Consider the following 7,640-nt stretch of genomic DNA (forward strand, 5'->3'; position numbering starts at 1 on the left):
TTATCAGGGGGTTTGGGAGGAATTTGATGTGGATTCTTGAGTGTTGGTGTGGTGAGATGTTGCTACTTCTCTCTCTAGTTTTCTGTATCCGTGTCAATGATCTAGTCCCATATGGCATGGCCGGCACCCATTGCCATATAAAAGTGAAGTTACCAGCCTTTGAACTTGCAACCTACTCTTGGTAAATGACACGCTTGACCGAATGAGCTAGACTGCAATTCTTTGGATAAATATTGAACACTCATGCACTAAAAAGATTCAATTCGTGTGCTCATAAGAGGTGAAAAGATTCAAATAGATGGTTAATTCGAACAAATGAGTAATGCTTGTAATGTGGTTGCCAAATAAATATGATTACAGACTCAACGAGATTAACTATGATACATAACAATTAGGCGGGGTAAACTATATATATTTGGCTCAACAAAGAAACGCCTATATCACTTCCAAGACTGAACAAAACTACTATATATCTTTGCAAACACACATGGCAAGTTCTAGATATCAAATGTAATGCACAGAATAACACACAAACCTCACACACACTTGGCACATAATTCACTCAGGATTGGACTCATCAAGACACTCTAGTCAAAGCAGTTAAGCAAATTTAAAGTTATACAATTTAAGGTACTTATACAAGAGTAAAAAACTAAGCCTAAGCGTCACAACCAAAGTTCTCACTACTCTCAAGACATAATAAAGTCAAGAGATATTGCTTCAACACAATTCACACTACAATGGCTCCTCTCCTAAAAAACTAAAACTACCTACACCCGATTCAAACAAAATCCTTGGAAAAGAACCGCGGCATAATGAAAAACCAAGGGGAAATTACTACGCTACTTACAAAGAAAATCTGTTTGTCCTTTTTCTTTATACTTAAATCCCTCAAAAAAACTGTCTAGGAGATCCATCGTCGGGAAGAGTCCAATATTTTTACTTTTTTTTTGATTTTTTTTAATAGCTACTAAAATACTACACAACTACTAAAATAAAAACTACAAGTTAACATTTTTATATATCCTACTACTAATTATCTAGAGAATTCTCCCACCCCATACATAAATGAGTGCAATATCCCCAATGCATAATTAAAGCAAAACAATAATGAGGGTGGACAAGAAACTCCTTGAGAGGCCAAAGGCCGAAGTAATAACGGCTCATAGTTACTCAAACTTCCCCTAGGCATAGTCCTTTGTGTGGCACCTCACACTTAGTTCTGACCATCTACCTCGCTTTTGCACTCTTTCAATGACTTTGTCTCCTTTGTTTATAATCCAACAAAACAAAAACAAAATACTACAACAATAATAAGAAAAAATAAAATAAAAAAAATAGTAAAGATGGGTTGCCTCCGAACAAGCGCCTGATTTTGATGTCGCGACATGACACTGCTACTCTGCTCAGGCTGGGTGCTTTATCTTCTTCCTTCTCCTATTAAGCTTAGCCCTTTTACATGCTCTTGGAATATCTCCTATTTCATCTCTAGCTCTTTTCTCAATCATCATTACACACTCAGCTTGCAACACCACCTCATCCAACTCAGTCGTTCTATCTGAATCACTACAATTTAAATAAGGACTATGCTTTTTCCCCTTCAGTTCTACCGCAGTAATCATGCACAAGTCCTCATAATGCTTAGGAATCTTAAGCACCTGGTACACATTAAAAGTAATTTCCTCATTGTCAACTCTCATCTTCAATTTTCCTTCCTTAACATCAATATCTGCTCCAACAGTAGCTAAGAATTGTTGCCCCAAAATAATGGATACTTCCTCATCTGCCTCGTAATCAAGAACAATATAATCAGCATGAAGAATAAACTTTCTCACTCGAACTAACACATCCTTAATAATTCCTTATGGCATAACTAGTGACCTATCTGCCAACTGTGAAGTGATTGTAGTAGGTCTAACCACCCCCAATCTGAGTTGCTTGAACAAAGAGGATGGCATCAAATTTATATTAACCCCTTAATCACACAGGGCTCTGCCAACTTCTTATTTTCCAAGAGACAAAGGAATTGTGAAATGCCTAGGATCCTTCAACATAGGAGGGAGTTTACTCTAAACTCTAGCACTGCACTCTTCAGTAAGTGCAACTATTATAGATTCCGTATGTCTTCGCTTGTTTGCCATAATATCTCTGAGATACCTTGAATATTTAGGCACTTCCTGCATAATTTCCACCAAAGGAAAATTCACACGCACTTGGCTCAAAATATCTAAGAATTTCTTGTACAAAGCATCATCTTTTTTCTTTTGCAGTCTTTGTGGAAACAGAGGTGGTGGCCTTGTAACAATCTTTGGCTTTTGTTTCTTATTCTCCTCAACGGGCTTAGGAACTAATTCTCCTTCAAGTCTATTTGTATACTTCTTTTTCTCTGGAACTTCTTCTAATTCTATTCCATTTCTCATGGTAACCACATTGACTTGAGCCTTAAGATTGGGTTCAGTACCACTCGGGAGGGCTCCAGTAGGCCTAATATACTGATTTTTAGCCATTTGCCCAAACTGCCTTTCTAGATTTCTGAATTCTATACGCAACTGCAGATTATCTATCAAGAGCTTTTTCATCATGTTAGTCAAACTCTCTTCCGCTTACTGTGGGTGTTGAGGTGAATGATTGCAATTCTGTTGAGGTTATATTCTGATTTCCACCCCAAGAGAAGTTAGGTTGATTCCTCCAGTCCGGATTGTATGTGTTACCATATTGATCATGTTGATTCATCGGCCCTCTAGTTCATTACCCCACGTAGTAGATTGATTCAGGATTCATGGGACATATGTCACTTGTGTGACCTTCACCACATAACTCGCATAAAGTAGACATCTGTTGCACATTTTGCATCTGTTGTGCATGGTGCATTGTCATTTTATTAATCTAATTTGCTAATGTCGCTATTTCTGCCCTCATTGATGAGAAGTCATCAAGCTCGATCACAGCTGCTACCTTTTATTTAAGTGCTCTTCGTGGTTCCCCTTCTCCTTGCGAATTGTTTTCATTTGTAGTGAAATGGTTTAGCAAGATCTGGATCTCACTATAAGGTCTTGCCATGCAACTACCCCTACATGCTGAGTCAAGATTCATCTTTGATTCTTTGTCCAACTCATCAACAAAAGTGTGACCCAACAACTCATTAGTCTGACAATGGTTTGGGCGGTCTTTAGGTAGCTTCTTGTATCTTTCCCAAGCTTATCAAAGAGTCTCACCATCTCGTTGTTGAAACCCCAGAATCTGGCTCCTCAGAGACTTTGTCTTCTTTGTGGGAAAAAACTTGATTAAGAATTTCCTTGCAAGATCATCCCAATTGTGGATTGAGTTCGTGGGATCCTTTTGAAACCATTCCTTAGCTTCTCCTAGCATTCAAAAAGGAAACAATGTTAGTGTCACAACCCAAATCGATGGGCCACAATGGGTGCCTAAGTCGCACTTGTCAAACACCCCTAAGCATGCGTCCAAGATATGAGCCTGAATAACATCTGCTGAGTTACGAAAATAACATACAAGAAGAAACCTACCTTCAAATAATATGTACGTATATAGGTGGAATACAGTGGGAGAGCTGGCAAGGCTGCTATAGAAAATTATACATCCAAAACTGAAAGCCGTCAAGGACACATAAAACTCAATTAGACATACTGTCTACAAACCTCTAATAGAAATATAGTTGTACAAAGATGGGACTGAGCCTCATCATACCCATATATATATATATATATACAAATGTATCGTACAAAAATCAAAGCAGTTCCAAATCAAGTGGAGCACACCAACTCTTGCTGATTAGGGATCCTAAGGAGGGGGACCGTCAACTTGCCTACCTGCATCTGCGGGCATGAAGTGCAGGCCCCGTGAAATAGGGTGTCAGTACAAAAAATGTACTGAGTATGTAAGTCATGAAAATTAGTATGTAAAAGACATAGATGAAACATGGAATACAGAAACACATTTTTAAATCTGAATAATGTTGTAAATTCTGAAACATTTATAATGTCATGAACATGCACATAAATGTCGTGCCATGCATAGGTATAAGTGTACATAATATCATCAATCCATTGAGGGCATCCCATCATATCGTCTCAGCCACTGTGGGCAACATCATCAACATATACCAGCTGATCAGATGGTGGTGCGTATATAACCCCGTAACCTTTTTCCATATCCCATATACATATATTTATATATATACGTGTATATAAGGCCATCTGGTCATGGGTCAATTCATATGTATAAATGTGTGAAATGCATGAAAAATATGTAATAATCTCAATATTGCTTCCGGATAAACTTTTTCAACAGTGTATTATTCTGATACCCATGAACAGAATTTAATAATAATTTTCATGGGAAATTAAGAATATAGACACCCCTAATTTTTCTATGAATAGACTAATTTATGAAAACTATGCGTATGCTCGTTTCTTCGGTATATCTGCTTTTGTGAAATTCTTGAACGAAATTTGTACTTGGATTTGAAATTGGAACAAAATTCTCTTCTGCTTCTAGCATTTTTGGCTCCGATTTCTTTGAAATTGAAAGAATTGCTTGCTTCTGCCCAACGATTTCTTGTTTGATCAGAGACAAAACGTTTTGAAATTTTTAACAAGGAAGCTTATAATCATGTCTTCAATGTAAGACTTATAACCAACTCTTGTTTGATAAGACTTAATGAAATCCTTATAAGTAGCCACATGGATTTGCGGTTACTTAAATAAGTTTTGTCTGCTTATTAGTTAAATGGGTAATGTCCTGTTACCCGGTAATTAATCAACTACCCGCATAATTTAAAAATTACCACAAATTACTTAAAAATTTATTTATTTTCCAAATACTTCATATATACTTTATATATTATACTATCATGGTCATATGGTACCTTGCATGGTACTAGTTCATAATTATTGGTTGTTATCACTCGACCCGTATTTTATTCCAAATTGGCCACTTTCAACGAAACTCGTTTTCTTTAATATGTGTACCCCTTTATACTTCATAACACTTATTTATTGCTTGTTATAAATAAGGTAAGTACGTTAATGTCAAGATGATCTCATCCCCAAGTCTACGTCGGTTAATTGAAAATGAAATTTTAACGTACAAAAATGCGAGATGTAACATCCTTCCCCCCTTAGAAACATTCGTCTCGAATGTTCAACTCCCCATGATCTATATATATTTGGTATGGTCTCCTCTGTAACAACACCACTACCAACTCTCCCCATAGAAGCTTAATAACCCAATGCCACACAAAACCATAATTATGAATAACGACAATGGCCTCACATGACCAGCGACAATAATCAACACAAGAATTTATACACGTACCTTATGATTATGACGTCTCATTCGAACCCTTATCTAGAGGAGGAAATAGGTAGGGATATCTAGACTTCATGTTTTCCTCAGCCTCCCAAGTCATTTCTTCCACATTGTTCTTCCTCCAAAGTACTTTTATGGATGCTACCTCCTTATTCCGAAGCTTACGGGTTTGTCGGTCAAAGATGGCAACCAAAATTTCCTTGTATGACAAGATCTCTATAATCTGTACATCATCCATGGGCACCACCTGTGTAGGATCGCCAATGCACTTTCCTAACATAGATATGTTGAAAACTGTATGGACAGACTCCAATTCTGAGGGCAATTCTAACTCATAAGCTACTCTGCCAACTCTCCGAATGATCCTATAAGGCCCAATATACCATGGGCTAAGTTTGCCTTTCTTGCCAAACCTCATCACACCCTTCATAGGTGACACCTTTAAGAATACCCAGTCATCAATACCAATCTCTAATTCTCGATGCCGCATATCAGAATATGAATTCTGATGATTCCGAGCTGTCAATAGTCGATCACGAATCAATTCTACTTTTTCTATGGCTTGTTGAACCAGGTCTTCTCCGTGTAATCCAGATTCTCCAACATCAAACCAGCCTATAGGCGACCTACACTTTCGTCCATACAGAGTTTCGTATGGAGCCATCTGAATACTGGAATGGTAGCTATTATTGTATGCGAACTCAACAAGCGGTAGATGATCATCCCATCTACCTTTGTAGTCCATTACACAAGCTCGTAATATATCCTTCAGTGTGTGATTAGTACGCTCAGCCTATCCGTCTGTCTAGGGATGAAATGTCGTACTAAGACTTACTTGAGTCCCCAATCCTTTTTGGAAGGACCTCCACAAGTTAGCTATAAATTGAGTTCCTCTATCCGAGATAATATATACAGGGACACCATGCAGTCGTACTATTTCCTTAACATAAAGTCTTGCATAATCCTCTAAGGAGTATGTAGTTCTAACGGGCAAAAAAATGGGCTGACTTTGTAAGCCTATCAACAATCACCCATATCGAATCGAACTTACGTTGGGTACGAGGTAAGCCCATAATGAAATCCATATAGATTACCTCCCATTTCCAAGTCGGAATCTCCATAGCCTGAAATAATCCACCGGGTTTTTGATGCTCAAATTTAACCTGCGGACAGTTAGGACACTGGGCAACAAATTCTACTATATCATTTTTCATTCCGTCCCACCAATACACTTCCCTGATATCATGATACATCTTTGTTGCTCTTGGATGGATAGAATAACGAGAATAGTGAGTTTCTCCCATAACCTGCCAACGCAACCCTACAACATTATGCACACATAATTGTCCTCGATACCCGATGACCCCATCTTCTGTAATTTCAAATGGCATCTTTTCCTTCTAAATGGTGGTATCCCTATATTGAACTAACACAAGATCCTCGTACTGGCATTCCTTTACTTCAGTTACTAAAGAGGATGTTTTCGTACCCTGAAGAGTAATTCCAACGTCACTTGAGTCCAGTAACCAAACTCCAAGACTAGCTAGCTAATGAACCTCATGGGCTATTCCCCTCTTTTTTGGATATAAATACAACATGCTACCTATATATCTACGGCTGAGGGCGTCGGCTACTACGTTCGCTTTCTCCGGATAATATAAAATATCAATGTCATAGTCTTTAAGTAGCTCCAACCATCTCCTTTGACGTAGATTAAATTCCTTTTGCTTGAAGATGTATTAGAGGCTCTTATGTTCCGTATAGATATCAACATGAATACCATACAAGTAGTGCCTCCACATCTTTAGTGCATAAATCACCGTAGCTAACTCTAAATTGTGGGTCGGGTAGTTCTTCTCGTGCTTTCTTAGTTTTCTAGAAGCATAAGCCACAACCGTACCACGCTGCATCAGCACACAACCCAACCCAACACCTGAAGCATCACAAAAGATAACGTAACCATCGGTCCCTTTTGGAAACGTTAGAACTGGTGTTGACATTAATCTGTCCATTAATACTTGGAAACTCCGTTCGCAATAATTAGTCCATTGAAACTTTGCTCCCTTCCGAGTCAACTTCATTAAAGGTGCTGAAAGGGAAGAAAATCCCTCTACAAATCTCCTATAATAACCTGCCAAACCAAGAAAGCTATGAACCTTCATCGGTGTTGTGGGCCTAGGACAAGTCTTTACTACCTCAATCTTTTGTGTATACACCCGGATGCCTTCACCCAAAATGATATGCCCAAGGAAAGTTACAGAGTTCAATCAAAATTCACATTTAGAAAATTTTGCATACAACTTCCCTTCTTG

This window comes from Nicotiana sylvestris, chromosome 12 (genome assembly GCF_000393655.2).
Source record: "Nicotiana sylvestris chromosome 12, ASM39365v2, whole genome shotgun sequence".
NCBI classification, from domain to species: domain Eukaryota; kingdom Viridiplantae; phylum Streptophyta; class Magnoliopsida; order Solanales; family Solanaceae; genus Nicotiana; species Nicotiana sylvestris.